General features: G+C 37.6%; 1 long non-coding RNA gene across 1 annotated transcript in view; it reads left to right on the top strand.

Annotated features, from left to right (window-relative positions):
- The first annotated feature begins 880 nt into the window (after positions 1–880).
- The window catches only part of LOC148110727 (uncharacterized), a 48,704-nt gene continuing 31,677 nt past the window's right edge, over positions 881–17,907 (top strand). Inside the window, exon 1 of the long non-coding RNA XR_015725392.1 lies at positions 881–1,002. This is a non-coding gene — a long non-coding RNA (uncharacterized LOC148110727). The remainder of the gene's footprint in view (positions 1,003–17,907) is intronic.

Genomic DNA, 17,907 nt, shown 5'->3' on the forward strand with positions numbered 1-17,907 from the left:
TTTTCAGGGAGGCAGCGTAGCATAAAGGGTTAAAAGCATGGCTTCTAGAGTCAGGTGAAATGAGTGTCAAACACAGCCCTGCAATAAATGGCTGGCTCTGCAGTGTGTGCTTAGGTTATCCACAATAAGGACAGGACATGACCTGCCTTTTTGGGTGGTAGAAGAATTCGTTGTGACAAGTCCTGAAGCACATGTCCCATTGTTCCGTGTTACCATGACATAGTATTTACTCTATGCTTTGACTTGATCTGTAAGTTCGAGATCATTGTCCTCATTTTACTCTTAGAAAACTAAGCCATGAGAGAGTTAAGTAATTTACCTGATATCACATTAGTGCAGTGGGGTTTAGGTCAAAATTAATCTGACCCTAATGTCATTGTTTTTTCTGCAAGTTGCTCAGGGGGCAACTTCCATGCCGCTGTTTTAGTTTAACTCCTTATACGTAAATAGTCAGAAAGTCACCTGGCTCTTCCTTCAAAACGGGTCTAGAATCTGACCACCTGTCTCTACCTCCACTACTACCGCCTTGGTCTGAGCCTCCATCATCTCTTGTTGGGATTCTCTATTGGCCTCTTAACAAGTTTCCCTAGTTCTATCCTTGCCCCTTACCTTGTCTTTACACAGCCACCCAAGTAATCTTTGATTTAGGACCTATCATGCTGTTGTTCTGCTGAATCCCACACTAAAACTTCATTTCACCCATTTCACTGCATAAGAACCAATGTCCTTACAATGACCAAAGATGTTACATCAAGGGTTGCCATGCCAAATCTGCCCACCACATTTTAATAGCCTGCAAGGTAAGAATAGTATATATATAAATATAAAAGATTTATTTATTTATTTATTTATTATTTTAGAGGCCGGGGAGGGGCAGAGGGAGAGAGAGAATCCTGAAGCCCACTGATCATGGAGCCCGATGCGGGGCTCATTCCCAGGACCCTGAGATCATGACCTGAGCTGGAACCAAGAGTCTGTCACCCAACCAACTGAGTCACCCAGGTACTCTTAGTATTATATTTTTAAACAATTAAAATAAGTTTTATACTATATAATATGTGAAAATTATATGAAATTTAACTTCCGGTTTCTATAAATAAAGTTAATTTATTGTAGCCACTCACATTCATTTATGTTTTGCCTGTGACTGACTTGGCACTCCACAGGTAGGACTGAGCAGTTGCAACAAAGACCATGTGGGTTGCAAAGCCTAAAATACTTAACTCTTGAGCTCTTTGCAGTGAAGTTTGCTGACCCTGACCTAAAAAATCTGACTCCTATTACCTCTGTAACCTCACACAGTCCTCCTGTCCACTCACCACCCTTCAGCTGTGCTGGCATTCCTGCTTAAGCCCTATGGCCTTGGCACTCACTGTTTCTTCTTCCTGGAAAACCATTCTCCTAGATCTCGCCTTTGTTAATTTCTTTGATCTCTTTCAGACATCTCCTGTTGAATGGGGGGACCTGCACTGAGCACCCATTTGATACTATACTGTACACCCCACGCTTTCTGGCCTCATTCCTCCCTAACTTTTTAACTCCTAACTCTTTCTTCTTCTGTGCCACTGACCACCTTCTAATAGGCCATGTAATCTGCTTACTTATTATCTTTGGGTTTTTATTTTCTGTCTCTTCTTGCTAGACTCTAAGCCCCATGAAGGCAGAGATATTTGTTTTGTCCAGTGATAGATTCCAGGTTCCTGAAATATTGATGCAAAAGCAATTGTACTTGGTAAGTATTTCTTGATTGTTGAATGTGATACTATATTGTCTCTTACTAAACAAAGTACTTTAATATTTGACCTCTGGTACCTCACTAGAGCTGCTATTTTGATTTAATATTTTCTGTCGGGTTTATTACACACAAAGGAAAATGTGCTTAATTATGCAGTTAACTAAGTAAATTGATAGTAGTATTAAACAGCATTCTCACTTTACTAAGAAGAAACTCATCCTTCTACTGCCTTACTCCAAAACACAATAGAACAACTTTAAGTTTTTAAATATGTCAATATTTCTGATAATTAATGCTTGTGTAGTTTTGAGTTGTATATACAGTTACTTTAATGTCTTTTATGTAAGAAATAAGATTGTCTTATTGTCTTATATAAGTATTCATAAGAAATAACATTAACACAAATTATTTATATATTTTGAATAGTATTAAAGATATTAGATATTATAGATATATTAACAAAAATTTTTAAAATGATAAATAATGGCTCAATAATGTATGATTGATTTTAAATGAAACTTTATAAAGTACTTAGGGAAAAAGAAAGTTTTTCCAAAATAACATTTCCTTCATTGCATTCATAAAGCTTTTAAATTTAATTTTGGTCTGAGTTAAGAAAAATTAACTCAGTATAAAATGAAATAAGATTTTAAGTGAAAATCTTAGCTTTTTCCTGTAAATTTAATTCAACTAATTTTCGTTGAATGCTGCCTTACACAGTCCAAAATGAACAGAAAATTTACATGTGCCTGTAATAAAAATGACTGATAATTGCATATAGAAACATGTTTTATGTAAGAACATGAAAAATTTCTTTCAACAAAGAATCCTTAGACAGAAAACACAATATATTAATTTAATTATTTGCCAAAATGTTAAAAGCAGAAAATACAGCTATGGCATTTTACCAAGTATAAAACCACTTTAACCTCCTGTCTGCCCGTATGTGATAGAATAAGATTTGATATTCAAAATGATAACTGAGAAACTTTAAAATCCTACAAGACCATTTGAATCATCTCATTACACTATTTTTACTACCTTAGTCAATTTTTTACTTTCATTTGAAAGTTAGCCATCTACTTTAGATTAAATAAGAGTGTTTTAGATGGAGTCCCTACTAATATGAGCAAGATAGAAGATATGATCATATTACACTGATCTTATCAAACATTTACCACTTGTTTATGGATTGGTAATGATCTATTCCTGCTGCCATTCAAATGGTCCACTATGAATGATCGAATTACTTTCAAACAATTGATTGGCACCTCACATCCAGATGTGATAAAAATGGGGGCTAGGGGAGGAGAGCAACATGTCTGGTGAACTGGACAGTTATTAGAATCTTGAAGAAATGGGCCCAGATAGCTTGATACCATAGTTAGTGTGCATTTTACTCCAGTCATAATTTGAGTTGACATGATATGCTGTCCTAGAACATTGGCTTTTTAGTTGATGATGAAAATATGTGACCTGGAGTTTATTTCAGTTTATGAACAGGTTTTTGCAAGTCCCCTAGCTTTGAAGAAAACAAACTTCCCCAAAAGTTGGAAAACTCATTTACTCACACATAAAGATTCTAAAGGCAGATTTCAAGAAAAGTAAGTCTTGAAAAACAATTCTTATGAAAATACGTAAAGAAAAATCCAGGAAAATGTTGATCTTGTTTAGTGGTTCAAAGGGTATTTTTATATGGATGATGTAGGAAAGACCATGACCTTATATCAGTAGGATATAGTAAAAAACTGTAGCACTGCCCACATATGGGAAATCACTCAGTTCTAGTAGTACAACCTCATGAATATTCATTATTGGCCAATAGAGATAAACACCAAAAACTGGCACCGGTTTAGGGAAACTGAGTGATAGAATAGACAACGGAATAATGCAAACTGTGGCATGAAAGAACGACTGAAGCAGGAGACCCTGTGGATACTTATCCTCAAAGCCCTATATGTGGAGAAGGAGCTCACCTTTGGGAAGCTCAGGAAATCTACATAGAGTTACAAAGGGAAGAACCAGACAACCAACCCAGTTTTGCAGTCATCACAAATTAAAGAGGTTCTCTATGGCAGATAGAAGCCTGTGATGCTTGAGGGAGGGTAACCAGGTCATATATGTATCAATCCAGTGGCTACCACCAACTTCAACTTCTTCAAATGTACTCAACCATAAAATACTACTTTTTAATATCTTCGAACAGCTATCCTTTATAGTTTTGTTCTTTAAATTTTTTGTGCCTTTTATAGTAGATTTGTAAGGAAATTTTCCTTAGTACCAGAGGGAGGGTAACCAGGTCACATATGTATCAATCCAGTGGCTACCACCAACTTCAACTTCTTCAAAGTGTACTCAACCATAAAATACTACTTTTTAATATCTTCAAACAACTATCCTTAATAGTTTTGTTCTTTAAATTTTTTGTTTGTTTAGTAGGTTTTTAAGGAAATTTTGCTTAGTACCAGATTCTATTAAAATTAAGATTATACTGTTAACAAAGGTCTTCTTTGGGACTGGACCTCTTGGTGGATGTATCTCCAAAAATGTTTTTATGTAAAATGCTGAAATACTTTAGCTTTGGAGTGTGTGATTGAGTTGAAGAGATTGAAATTGTTTTCTTGGAATATTTCTGTGCCTCTTTATCTCATTCTCAATGTTCTGTGTGTAGTATTTTCTAGACAAAGAAATTCATCTGGTTTTCTCAGCTACGACTTGTTTTTAGACATTGGTTTCCTTCTAAGTAAATGAGGTAGATGTCCATTTTCCACACCTTCTCAGTATATACTGGGGTATTTCTTTCTCCTGCCATTCTCCTCCTCAGTGGAAGAAGGGTGTCCTTGAGACTCCTTTGAAGCAGGCTAGTAGGAAAGGAGCTCCAGTAAGCAGGAAGTTGTTCCACAAGTTATTTTTATCATCTCTGATGAAAAGAGTGATTAGTGGAACATGGAAATTACCTTAAAGACTAGGTATTTTGTGGGAGCTACTGACCACAATCCTTACTATCTCCAAATAGATTCCAGGGCACTAATTTCTTTAGAAAGGGAACAATTCATTAATATTTCTTTAAATGTTTCATTTGTTTGTTTATCTGTTTCAAGGAAATACAATTTAATGTCCAATGTAAAATGTTTCATCCCTGAACTCCTAATGTTTTGCTTTGCTTTTCAGTATGGTTTCATTTCCTTCTATTTGGCAGAATTCTGTAATAGCTCAGTCCCCCTTCCTGAGAGGCATCCAGCCTGATATGCTTGCACCAATTCACTTCGGTGTCAGCTGGTCCTAATGTATATGTAGAAGAATGTAAATGATAAAACGATAAAATCGTGTATAGTGAAAAAAGTCAGGATAAATTCAGGGAATGCACTTAAGTGACACTGCAAAAGTTTCAAAAAATATCAGTAATGAGTTATTGTTAAAGTCACCAGGTAGCTATTTGTTTTTTGATGACCTGTTAGTCCTCTTTTGTCCTAAATTTCTATTTTACTGAAGCTCCACATTCCCATGAGTTTTCTTGACATGCTTTATCTATTCTATTTTCCTACTTATTCTCATTTGCTTCTAAATAATTTTTGGTATTTTTCAAGTTAAAAATATCCTTACCTTCTACGTTTTTATTATAGGTACTTTGTTCAATTATATTGTAATTAATGCCTTCATTTAATGTTCTTTCAGTTGCTATTGCTGCCTAATTATAGATGGTATAGAATATTCTTTGTATTTGTATTAAAAAGTACAAGTTAGTCCGGGGAAAGCACACCCTTGCATCAGTATAGTCAATCCCTAAGTACATATTTGCATTTTGAAAAACAAAAATGGATTACTAACTGTAAGTATGTGAGCACACACACACATACATACACTTAAGAATAGAGTGGATCCGTATCTAGGATAACATTTATATTTGAGAAGCCTTCTGGAAATGTTTTGAAAATATCTTCTTTAGAACTAGTTTGTCTTTGTTCTGTCGATGCCACATACTGGATATGATGGAGTGTCATCAAATTTATACCCAGCTCCTTGGGTATTGAAAGTTCAGAACTCTACCTCACAAGCCCAAATTAGTTATACTGAGAAAGAACTTGAAACCAAAATTAACAATGGATTTCATATTCTCTGACTTTGGTAGGTTTGATTTTTTTAATACACACAAATAATAAAAATTGCAAAGATAATATAATGCACATATTATGTAAAATATAGTGTAGTATTTAATGCATGTAAAGTTTTTAATAGTATGTTTGGCCCAAACTAAGTTGTTCAATAAATGGTGATAATGGTGATTATCATGGAATCAGATTTTAATTCATAAGGAACTGGTAGTTAATATAGCAATAAAATATCAATAACTGGTATATAAGTAGAATAAATATAATAGATATGAAAGACTTGGATCTGTAGGCTTATTATATGCTGCAACAGACATTTTATTTTCATTTTACTTATGCTAGAGATCAACCTCAAGAGAAAGTTATGATCATGCATATACCAAGTTACCAATCCTTCGGTGAAAATGTAAGATCGGTGGGTTAACTTTCTGATCTGACTTTAAAAATCCATTAAATTCTTTTGAATAATTCTAACACTTCAGGTGGTAAAATACCTATAATCTTATTTATGTCTTCATCTGTCTTTGGGTATTTTTATTTGAAAGGCCATTACATAGATAACTAATATCAGGGCCATGTCTACATAGAGCCAAGCCATCTGGGGAAAAGGGGAAGGAAAGATGGCCAAAGGGGAAGGAAAGATGGTCATCTCATTTGACCTTAATGAATGATCTGATGTATCCACATACTTAGAAATTGTAATGAGATTGATACAATATTTGGACGACTGCAAACTTTGCTCTCTTTACATAGAAATATTTGGATATTTTTCATAGCTTATCCAAAATACCAGTGGTATAACGGAACATGACAAAGATACATTTTGCTCTTGGTATGGTCCATGTGTTCACTTGCCTGGCATGACAGCGACCTTAGTTTTTGAGATGTATGCATGCCCAAACCTTGAACTATGTCAGCAGAGTGGACTTGTAATTCCACTCTCGCAGCCTAACTCACTGTAAACCCATGAAAAACATGCACAACGATCTGCAGAGAATGACAACATGGATGGAACACCACACAAATTCATGCTGCACCTGTTCTCAAAAATAAAGTTGCCTGTCTTTGGATCTTTCAATATGGCCCCTTTCGCTGATAAATTTGTCGATCTTTTTTTTTTTTTAAAGAATAACTAAACAAACAGGGAAATAAGGTGCCTGCAACACCCCCTATTGAAAGCTGCATTACTTATTCTGCTTGAATGAATTTATATTGGATAAATCTAGCACAAAGTGAAAACCCTATTTCCAGCTGAGACTTAAAGATGTTTTACTAAAACATGCTTAAGCAAATGCATTTGATGCCTCGCAAGGAAGATACACACAGAGCTATCTTTGTAGAAGTTCAATAAATTGTGTATCGGCAGCTGAAGAAAGATGTTCTCTTTCTGATTTGCACTCACAGATTTTCATTGACTTCATTTAAAATTCATGGTATGTATGGTGGAAATGGTTAAATATGACTTTTGGATGATACCTAACAAGGGAACATAACTTTTTCTTTGCTGCTCAGTAGTTAGCCATGCTGCTGAAACTCCACGGTCTCACTCAGAAACCGTACTTTTAACAGAAGGTCCCTTGGCCGTGTAAGTCAGTGAGAGACAGTGGAATGGTACCTTCAGCTAGCGTCTCTCCTCCTCACAGGATCCCAAAAGCTTTCAAATCCACCTCAAGCCCAGGCAGTGGCAAAGAGAGAGGAATTGAAGAAGCAAAAATAAATATTAAAGTACATAAGAATCAAATATTACCTATTTAAATAGCAATTATGCAGTTGAAAACAAGATCATCACACCTGTACAAGAAAAGGCATGCAAGCCAAAAACATCTGCTTGGATCCACCTGCCAGGCACCTGTTTTGCTGTTTCAATGCCATTTGATTGCTGGAGATGTAGAGGCTCTTGTGAGGTAATGAGTGATTTTACATTATGCATGATTGAAAACAGGTGTTCTAATGCTGTACAATTCTATGCATGAATAATTCAGTTTGTTTAGAGCAAGATCTTTAAAAGAAGTACTGCATGGGCTTTATTATTTCTATAAACATGAAGGTTATTTTTTTTTAATGTACAACGATTGTTCCTTTTCAGTCAGCTTGTTTATGGCAATTTTTGTGTAATTTTATGGATGAGGAATAATATCTTGAAAGGTAAAATTGATCATACTTAAAACATGTAAGAAGTAAAATTGAAAGGTCTGTTAGCAAGAGGAAAAACGGTATTAAAATTCAATGTTCTAAGTGAAAATGCCTGATTATTTCCTTCCTGCTTTGCCTGCTTTCTGATGGTAACAAAACATTCGTCTGAGAGCTATAATTAAGGAGGGGTGAACTATTTGGGAAAATAGAGAAATTGTTTTGTATCTCAGCCCAAACACCAAGCAGAGCCCAGACTTCCTTAACGATAGAACTGATGTTAGCAGCCTTTCTTTTCTACTTACATATCATGAGTTCACACCCTCTTGTAATCCGCTGTAGGATACCACTGAGAGAGACAATCTCTTTTGCTCCAATTCCCACTTCAGGTTTTGTCTACCCTGGTCTTCTGGAGTCAGAAGTGTTATTATCAGAATGTTGTGTTTCAAATAGCAAGTAAAATCCCTAAACTCCCAATGTTAAGATTTAGAACCTCACCAAGAAGATATGAGACTTGTTCTCTTAGAGACCGAAGACACTCTGGTGTCTCAACCACATATCATTAAATATTTAAAATTTCTGAGGTGTGAGGGATAGAAAACATATTTGCTTCAATTAATACCACCTAAGTAATGGCAAGACAAAGGAGACAGAATTATAGTCATAATCACATCGCTGTTAGTAATTTACATTTGTTGAGTGTTTCATACCATATAAACCATAGTATAAGAGAGTTATTGACACATAATAATTCCTTCCTAAAATATACCACCTCAGCAAGTAGTCAGCTTTGAGCTTTGAGGTTTGGCTCCCTTCCCTCATTTTAAGAGCTGTGGGGAGCTTCACAGGGGAATCTATTATTGAAAAGCTTTTCTGTTAGAAGTAAATTGTAAGACAGGTCCTTCATGTGGGGAGGAACACTGGGAAAGTCACAAAGAAAAATAGAAGATTTGGTATGAAGGAGAACACTTTCATTGCTATTGACACAGTGAATTGACCTTATTCCCTCCCATGGGGATAAGGTTGGAGGGCAGGCCTTTGCAAGTATTCACCAAATATAAGCATTGGCCTCATAAACTTAGAGAATCAATGCCAGGAAGGGCTTCAGGGATCTGGGCTAAACGATATAAGTAAGCAGAAGATAGAAATGTTAGTCTGGCAATTCTGAGCTAGCATAAAATGACCTTTTTTCTCTAAAAGCTAAGACAGCAAAACTTTATTTCTGATTCTGCTAAATATTTATATAATTTTTTTTTACTACACATCTCAATGCTGATGGACACCTAAAATTTTAAGTTGAATCATGGAATTGCAATTTTCGTTGGTCAAAGCTGGTTGAATATTAGACATTTCATATGGTTCAGTCTATCTGGGCCAAGGGTACCTCAGTCGGTGGCATTCCTTCTTCATGAATATAATAAACCATACTTTCATTGCATGAAATACATAACTAGTAAAAAAAAAAAAAAAGCATGCACTCTGATAGAAAGCAACCACTTTAGGAGAAGGCCTTGCAACCATGATAGAAGTTGGTGTCCCACCTCATACCAAGAGGTCGAGTCTACTCTCCTTGTGAATCAGCTCCTCTTAATGATCGCCTGACCAATAGATTAAGGCAGAACTTTGCAGCTTCTGCTGTGTCTCCTGGAATGATAACTGTTAGGACTCTTTCTCTAAGAATCCAGCCACCATGCTTGGGAATCTACATGGTGAGATTGTGTATAGGGTAGGCACCCTGGTCAACAGACTTATCCGTGTTCTCAACCAATTGCCAACATCAGTTTGCATCACATGAAGGAACCAACTTGCCTGTCCACCCAAATGAGCTTTCAAAGGCCTCCAGCCCAAGCCACCACCTGACTGCAAATGCTTAATTGACTGAATAGGCTCCAGACACTTTATTGATTGACTATAGCTGCAAATACCTTGATGCTCCTCCCATTGAGAGGTGGGGCCCATTTCCCCCCTTTTATATTTAGGCAGCCTTGGACTGCCTTGGTAGAAGTTCCCAGCCTACGTTAAAGAGGAATGCTAGTTTCTGCTCCTTTTCTCTGGGAATACTTGCTCTTAAAAGTCAGATTCAATGTAAGAAATGAGATTCTTCAACCCGCTGTGCGGTGAAAAGCCCAAGCTACATTGGGAGGCTCCGGGTCACAAGACACGATAAGGAGCACTGAGGCAACAGGTATGTGAAGGAAAAAGCCACCTCGAAAGTAGATTCATTTGCTTGTGCTGCTCCATATGATGCCACACGGATCAGAGATGAACCCAGCCAAGCCCTTCCCACGTTCCAGACCCATTGATTTGTGAGTAAAATAAAATAGTTATTTTAAGTTGCTTAGGTGTGTGGAAATTTGAAGCAATAGATAACCAAACTTGTTTTATGAAATAATACACATTCAGTCCTAAGCAGGTGTGTGGATTTTGAGAAAATTAGTTAACCTCACAGCCTCAACTTCACATCTCAAAAATAGAGTACTGAGATCACTGCTTCCAAGGATTGTTTTGAGAAAGAAAATGTGAAGTTTACAGAACTGTGCCTAACACATGTAAGCCCCCCAAATTTGTGAGCCATTATAATTATTTATTCTCCAGGGCTTTACAAAGAAATAAAATGTGTAGGAAGATTCTTTTTTTGTTGTTTTGACAACTGAGATGTTATTTTATTTTATTTTTTATTTAATTTAAATTTTAGGTAGTTAACACCGAGTGCAATATTGGTTTCTGGTGTAGAATTCAGTGATTCTTCACTTAAAAACAACACCCTGTGCTCATCACAAGTGTCCTCCTTAATACCCATCACCCATCTAGCCCATCCCCTGTCCATCCTCCCTCCATCAACCCTCAGTTTGTTCTGTCATTAAGAGTCTCTTATGGCTACTTTGCCCTTCCCACACATTCATGTTTTCTTCCTTAAATTCCACACATGAGTGAGATCATATGGTATTTGTCTTTCTCTGACTTAATTCACTTAGCATAATAATATAGTCTAGCTCCATCCATGTTATTGCAAATGGCAAGATTTCATTCTTTTTGATGGCTGAGTAATATTCGTGTGTGTGTGTGTGTGTGTGTGTGTGTGTGTGTGTGTGTATGTGTATACACCACATTTTTATCCATTCATCACTCAGTGGAGATTTGGATTCTCTCCATAGTTTGCCTATTATTGATAAGACTACTATCAACATCAGGGTGCCTCTTTAACTTCAAACCTGTATTTTTGTTTCCTTTGGGTAAATACCTAGTAGTGTAATTGCTGGATTGCAGGGCATTTGGAGAAACCTCTATACTTTTCACCAAAGTGGCTGCACCAGTTTGCATTCCCACCAACAGTGCAAGAGGGTTCCCCTTTCTCTGCATCCTTACCAACACCTGTTGTTTCTTGTGGTGTTAATTTTAGCCATTCTGACAGGTATGAGATGGTATCTCATCATGGTTCTGATTTGCATTTCCCTGTGGATGAGTGATGTTGAGCATCTTTTCATGTATTATGGATGCCTTTTTTGGAAAAGTATCTATTCACGTCTTCTGTCCATTTCTTAACTGGGTCAGGCCTAGTTAGTAGTTGGATGGAAAAATCTTAACTGGGAATGTCCAAGCCACTCTCCATAGAGATGCAAACCTCCTTGAGGTAATCCCAGCCTGTTACCTTCTGCTTTCCAATTGTTGGTTTTAACTAGCAGAAATTCACCTTGGGTGTCAGGAAGCCTGAAGAGTAATTGGACACTATGCAAATGTAAATTCGTATTTTAAGTGGCTAATGTCACTCAGAGCACAAGATTAAGGTAATTCTTTGTGCTTGTCTGAGGTGTCCAAAGGGTAGATACAAGGGAGGGATATTGAAAGATGGAGCAATTGGCAAAGACAAATTCATATCCTAGTTTTCTTCAGTGCCAGACTCCTTTGAGACACCTGGTACATTCCTGTGAGCTGATATGACCAGTGATAGGTTTCCTGTGGACTAACAAGTGGTTAGCAAGCCTATTAGAGTGTTTTTACCATATAATTATAATCCACCTTTAATAAGGCTCAACGTCTGCCAGATGTATGGTCAATGCTTTGAAGGCAGATCCTCAATGGTCAATTGAAGCAGGTGAGTATTACTGATCATTTGATTGTAAGCGTCTGTACTAAACTGTCAGCGCTTTAACTGTTAGTACTTTAGTACTGACATTGTCAGTGCCTTAAGAGTAGAAACTGTTTAACATGTAAATGCAGATAGTCTAAGCTTTTTTAAATGGAGAAGCAGAATTGTGTAATGGTCAAGTGCCAGGGGCTCAACTGCTAGTTCACAGTTCAGTAGTTGTGTGTCCTGTGTGTCCTTGGACAAATTAACCTCTTTGTGCCATAGTTTCTTCATAAAGTAGGGATATGAGAAGTGTCTACTCCTTGATCTTATGAAGATGAACCAAGTGAATATTTTCAAAGTGCTTAGAACCCAGCACATTGCAAGTGCCATGCAAGTATTAACTAAATAATTTTCTTAATATATGTATTTGGAGATGAGAAAATTGAGTTTAGACAAGTAGCTTAAATGCCCTTCATAGTGAGGTCATAACAGGACATATACTACAGAAAAAGAAAAATAATTATTCAAATATTGCTAACAGTATTTGGATATAATAAAAATGAAGCTTGAGGTGAGAGATTAAAGATTACATAAAAGTGTTTAAGATCATTGGAAAGTGGTGTGCCTGGGTGGCTCTCGATTTTGGCTCAGGTCATAATCTCAGAGTTTTGAGATCGAGCCCTGTGTCGGGCTCCATGCTCAGCATGGAGTCTGCTTGAGATTCTCTCTCTCCCTCTCCCTATGCCTCTCCCTCTGCTTATGCTCTCTCTCTCTCTGTGTAAAATAAATAAATAAAGTCTTTTAAAAAAAGATCATTGGAAAGTGCTATTACATGTTGGTATATATTAACATGAAAAAGTAAGAAAGAAAATTTGGAGCTGCAGAAAGTTATGGTTGTTTAAAATGATTCAAATTAAACTGGATTCCTTGGTATCATTGTTGCAATTCAGAAGCAAATCTAACTACAGGCTTCAAATTTTTTTAAGTACGGAAAAACTTAAATGAAGTCAATACAATTAAAAACTTCAATGAAGTGTGTTATAAAATTGAATTTTAGCAGCAAGGTTTTACAGTACTGGGTGAGGTAGTTTTGCAAAGAATTTAGAAGAAACACAAAGATAAAATGTTCCGTCCTTGGGACACCTGGATGGCTCAGTCAGTTGAGCGACTGACTTGATTTCGGCTCAAGTCATGATCTCAGGGTCATGAGATCAAGCCCTGGGTCAGGCTCCATGATCAGTGCAGAGTCTGCTTGAGATTCTTTCCCTTTCCCCCTGTCCCTCCACCCCCCTCCAGGCTCTCACACGTTCATGCTCTCTCCCCCCGCCTCAAATAAATAAATCTTTAAAAAAAATAAAAATAAAATACCCTATCCAGAATTGTTAGGTTTCAGTTGAGGAATAAGGATATAAATATTTAAGTCATCTCAAGGATAGGATAGGCAGGACCAGTTCAAGAAAGGGCTAGAATAATTGTCTGGAGCAAATTCATATACAGGATGAGGAGTCTACAAATGGAAAGAAGAGTGTCCTTTAACTGTCCTACAGAGAGGGTGACAAAGAAATAAGCACATTTGTCTAAAGTTAATTAAATAAATGTAAAACTGCCATCTAGTCCTTTTATGACAAATACCTGCTCATCAGGTTGGAGTTGGTCCTACTCCCCATGCCAATCTGGCTCACTGCTTCCTTCTGTTCTCAAATCATCTGTCCTTTCCCAGTTGATTTCTTTCTTTGAAATCCATCTCTGTACTTCCTTCAATTTGCTTATACATTGCAGATTATATCTGTATCTATACATATGAAAAGTAAAACTTTGGTGTATAGTAAGCATGAATGTCAAGTCACAAATTGAGGTATATAAGGAATTTAATTTTTCTATAACTGAGTTTATTTTCTTTTGACTTTCCTTTCACTATCTTTTGCAAATTAAATTCTTAATAAAGTTCCCCATCCCCAAACTCATTTTTTCTTTTTAAGATTTTGTTTATTTTATTAGAGAGTGAGCGAGAATAAGCATGTGTGCACATGCATGTGGGGGCGGAGGGGCAAGAGCAGAGGGATAGCGAATCTCAAGACTCCCATGCTCCATGTTGACCCCCACTCCAGGCTCTATCCGAGGATCCTCAAATCATGACCTGAGCTGAAATCAAGTCGGATGCTCCATGAACAAGTTACTCAGGCGTTCCCCCTAAACTCAATTCTTGAGAAAGGAATACCTAGTGTTAAGACAATATGGTAAGAGATGGATGGGGCAAGAGGAAGCTGGTCCAGGCTGTCCACATCCAATCACAGTGACATTGTTTGAGACTTACATCACTAATGTGACCTCTGTTCCTCAGCACAAGCACATTGCTCTTTTCTCCTTATTTGAAAACACCAGGCCCCTCCAGGCCAGCTTTCTCACAAGAGCTATTGAGCTCTTCTCTGGCTTGTACCTCCTTCCACTATGGGATTCCTGGAAAGTTGCTGCAGCCAAGGTCTTTCTAGCTAGATGATCCATGAAGCCATTTCTATGTTACTGCCCCTTTACAATACTGGGTAATGGGGAACCTGGATCTTGCTGACTCCCAGGACTCTGTTTCAATTTTGAGACACATTCACCTTTCTCTGACACCCCAACCCTAATGCAAGGTTTATATCATTCCTACATTCCCCTCTGCCCTTCCTCAACCGGTAGAATTTTTTTTTTAATTTTTTTATTGGAGGAGAAATTCTCTTACATATTAGGAATCAGTCCAAGTCTTTCCTGGTCAAAATTTTATTGCATAATACTTAAGTATTCACAAACACAATAATCTGATATTCTCTGGTATTCCAAAGCCCTTTTCAAACTGATGATATTTTTGGTTCTGATTTATCAACACTCTCTTGGCACAACTGATGCCTCATAGCCCAGCAGACAAGGGAAAGGTTATTGATTCCAGGAGATATGAGGGAAAGCATATCCATTAATATTAAAAAGCTTACCCATCTATTCGCAAATCAGCAAATCCTATATTTCTGGACTTGGCTGTAACTGCCTTCTTCACGATTTCTCCTATATACTTTCTAAAGCTTCTAGAGCTCTCAGCACCAATCCTATTTCCTGCCTTTGCACCTTTACTCATACGACTTCTATCCCAATCAACCTTCCTCTCCCTCCATCTGGGCAATTCCACACTTACATAGTAAAGTTTAATGGAAAAGAGCATGGTCTCCTTTCAGACCTCAAGAATTTAGCTTTACCACTTACTCCATGTGAAGTTATAGACAAATTACTCAACCTCCCCCTACCCAACTTTCTTCATCAGCAAAATGGGTATGAAGAGTGCCTTTCTCAAGGGTTTGTTATGAGAATTAAATAAAATAATATATATGTTGTACTTAAAATGGTATCTAGCGAATAGTGAGCATTCAATAAGCATTGGCTATTTTCACTCACCTTTCAAGACTCACTCATGCTCATCCTCCTACTACTCCCATTCTTCTGTCCCTGGTAGTCATTAAGGCTGGAGGCCATACTTTAGCCCCTGAGGGTGGAGAAAAAAGGATCAGGGGCATTGACTGGAAAGGACTTTGGGTGAACTTTCTCAGAGAGCAGGCTTTTACATTTTGTAGAGTAAACTATTAATAATGTGTTGGCCTCAGCTTTTTCTGTTAAGAGTCTGTTTCCTTCTGCAACCACACATAATATTATAAATCCCACTTCTGTTACATTGGCACACGAGGAGTGGTGGGGGAGCGAATGCAGAAGGAAGAAAAAGCTTTATACCAAAATACTACTAATACTAGTACTGCTCTCCCTATTTTTTTCCAATAAAGGTGAAAAAAAGGTTAATGGAGATAGAATGGCATATTCATGTTTATAGGCTACATGATAAGTAGTTAAAGCATGACTCAGTTCAGCTCTTAAGACTTCTATCATCTTGGTGTTTAAATGTAATTCCACTTCTCTCAGGGGTGTATCTTCTCTGAAGAATAGAAGTGGTATCTAGTCATAGAAGACAGAGAGGATTTTAGTTCTAGAAATCAGGCCCTGGCTTCTCTCACTGCTCTGCACGACCTGCCTGGCTTGTTTGGGTTGTAATCCCAGTTTCTTAAAGCCTTACTATTAAACTTATTGACTTGAATCTTGTCCCAAGGTCTCAAATTTCTTGCCTCAGATACAGTTTTTATCTTAAGGCAAATCCTTCATTTTCTTTGCACAAAATTCCAGGGCCTGGATATCATCTCGTCTTTGGGTAACATCTTCCAGATTTGTTTTAAGCTGATTACATGTTGCTGAACAATCAGATTTTCTGCCCTAAGCAGCACAAAACCAAGTGATGACAGCACTGGCTCCTGGCCACCGGCAATGTGATGACGCAGCGTGGGTCTTTGATAGTCATGATTTGGTCTTGGGTGTTCTCAAATGGCTACATACCCCTGAAGAATGGGAAAGGGAGTCTCTCTCGCGCGCTCTCTCTCTCTCTCATTGCGACACACGGTGTGGAGCCTCATCTGTGTTAGGGCTGTTTTTGCCATCCCTGTGGCCCCTCTTCTACACTCAATCTACCTTTTCAAACCCTACATTTTTTACGCTTGTATTTCTCATTGAGGCCCGCTAAGTGTTTTAACAAAACTACTTTAAGAAATGGAGTGCCAGTGGAAATGTAGGCAGAACTTGGCATATGTGTTTGGGAAATATGAAACCTAACATGTGAAAAATCTTGAGATAGGTTTTATTTTGCTGGTCTAAATGTTCCATTCGAGTTTCCCCCTCTCCTTTTGTCAGTCTGTCATCTCCTGAGCTGTAATTACCGATGCCGTTCTCCAGTACACGATGGTGATTCCTGCAGTTTGATTTTTCTCAACCTCCCACAATAGGGGCTACCTGCGGAGGCAGAAATGTGTACCTAGAACAATCAGCTTTCTTCAGCCTCTCTACCTGAATGCAGAAATCTGGGAGGTCCTAGTGGCTTTCACCCTACAGAATGGAGCACTACCAGAGAGAACACGAGGAATGAGAAAGTGACAGTCAAGCAAAAGGCTCACTGAGCTTTATTAAATATGTACCAGGAACAGTGTTCTGTGATAGAAAATGCAAAGAATACCAAATATAAAACAAAGCCCCAAGCTTTCAGAATTTCAGTTTGAGGAAAGCCAGCATAATGAAAGCTTACTGGAAATACTGAACATGACATACACAGTATCAAGTTAGTTCTAGAGGAAACTATTTCGGTAAAAGATTAGAAAGTAAGATGGCTTGAAATGATGAGAGGATGCTTTCAAAGTCTGGAACCTTAACTGGGCTGTGAAGAGGGAGCAGGAATGAGCTATTTCAGAAGCAGAGAAAAGGACATTCCAGGTGAGAGGGAGACAAGAGCAAGATTTCAGAGTAGAGAAGATTGAAGGATGAGTGTGGGGAAAACAGGGATTAAGTTTGGCTAAAGGGCTTACACAGGTGACAGTGCCTACCACCTAGTAGGATCCAAGAAAATCTGAAGTGTGTGGGGAAGGGTTAAAAAAGTGGGTTGATGTCACTTTATGATACATGGTTATTTTCTCTGTACTTTTTCTAGTTGGTTAAAGGTGATTGTTAATGTGATTGAAGCTAAACATGCAATCTGAGTTTAGGTTTTCTGAATATGTACTAAACCTTAATCTTCATCAGTCGCGTACAGAAAACGTGTTATAATCACAAAGAGAACTAGGTGAGATTAGGTGTATGGGTGAAATTAGAGGCATCTGCTTTTGCTGGAAAAGAACTAAGCTACGTGAGTAACATCTAGAACACCTGCCTATAAATGGGCCTTGTGAAAGCCAGCACTCTGGAAACATTACTTTCCAGTTTTGCTAACAAGTGGGCCAACATATTGACTGCAAAAGTAAGAGGGAGCACCC

The sequence above is a fragment of the Ursus americanus genome, chromosome 1 (genome assembly GCF_024610735.1).
Source record: "Ursus americanus isolate L20-20 chromosome 1, mUrsAme1.1.p, whole genome shotgun sequence".
NCBI classification, from domain to species: Eukaryota; Metazoa; Chordata; class Mammalia; order Carnivora; family Ursidae; genus Ursus; species Ursus americanus.